This window comes from Nerophis ophidion, linkage group LG16 (assembly GCF_033978795.1).
Source record: "Nerophis ophidion isolate RoL-2023_Sa linkage group LG16, RoL_Noph_v1.0, whole genome shotgun sequence".
In the NCBI taxonomy this organism is placed as follows: Eukaryota; Metazoa; Chordata; class Actinopteri; order Syngnathiformes; family Syngnathidae; genus Nerophis; species Nerophis ophidion.
Window position 1 is genome coordinate 26120932 of NC_084626.1, and position 1346 is coordinate 26122277.

A 1346-nucleotide genomic window follows, 5' to 3' on the forward strand; every position below is an offset into this window, starting at 1 on the left:
TAGTGGGTCGAAGATAAGAGTGTGAGAGTCCAGTCCATAGTGGATCTGACATAATATTGTGAAAGTCCAGTCCATAGTGGATCGAAGATAATAGTGAGAGTTCATTCCATAGTGGATCGAACGTAATAGTGAGAGTCCAGTCCATAGTGGATCTAACATAATATTGTGAAAGTCCAGTCCATAGTGGATCTAATATAATATTGTGAGAGTCCAGTCCATAGTGGATCGAAGATAAGAGTGTGAGAGTCCAGTCCATTGTGGATCTAACATAATAGAGAGAGTTCAGTCCATAGTGGATCTAAAATAATAGTGAGAGTCCAGTCCATCGTGGATCGAACATAATAGTGAGAGTCCAGTCCATAGTGGTTCTAAAATAATAGTGAGAGTACCGTCCATAGTTGATCCAGCATAATATTGTGAGAGTCCAGTCCATAGTGGATCTAACATAATAGTGAAAGTCCAGTCCATAGTGGATCTAACATAATATTGTGAGAGTCCAGTCCATAGTGGATTGAACATAATATTGTGAGAGTCCAGTCCATAGTGGATCTAACAAAATAGTGAGAGTCCAGTCCATAGTGGATCTAACATAATATTGTGAGAGTCCAGTCCATAGTGGATCTAACATAATATTGTGATTACACAATTATAAAAGCTTTTTACAAAAATATACTACTCTGCTAGCCTGTCAGCAGACTGGGGTAGAACCTGCTGAAATCCTATGTATTGAATGAATACAGAATCCTTTTCAATCGGGAAAAAATTGTTTTTGAATCAAGAATAAAAAAATATATATACGTATATATATATATTTTTTTTTTTCCCCGATTGAAAAGGATTCTGTATTCATTCAATACATAGGATTTTTTTTTTTTGAATCAAGAATCTAGGGTGAGAAGTTCTGCCATCCGGGAGGAACTCAAAGTAAAGCCGCTGCTCCTTCACATCGAGAGGAGCCAGATGAGGTGGTTCGGGCATTTGGTCAGGATGCCACCCGAACGCCTCCCTAGGGAGGTGTTTAGGGCACGTCCAACCGGTAGGAGGCCACGGGGAAGACCCAGGACACGTTGGGAAGACTATGTCTCCCGGCTGGCCTGGGAACGCCTCGGGATCCCCCGGGAAGAGCTAGACGAAGTGGCTGGGGAGAGGGAAGTCTGGGCTTCCCTGCTTAGGCTGTTGCCCCCGCGACCCGACCTCGGATAAGCGGAAGAAGATGGATGGATGGATGAATCAAGAATCGTGTTGAATTGGAAAAAAAAATCGATTTTGAATTGAATTGGGACCCCAATAATCGATATTGAATCGAATCGTGGGACACCCAAAGATTCACAGCCCTATCATGCAGT

The 1346-nt window shown here is 42.3% G+C and overlaps 1 protein-coding gene across 1 annotated transcript in view; it reads left to right on the top strand.

The window, feature by feature from the left end:
* The first annotated feature begins 1288 nt into the window (after positions 1 to 1288).
* The window catches only part of prok2 (prokineticin 2), a 7605-nt gene continuing 7547 nt past the window's right edge, over positions 1289 to 1346 (top strand). The window contains exon 1 of the mRNA XM_061875626.1: positions 1289 to 1346. This exon is cut by the window's right edge and continues 485 nt beyond it. The gene's annotated coding sequence lies outside the window, so the exon portion shown is untranslated.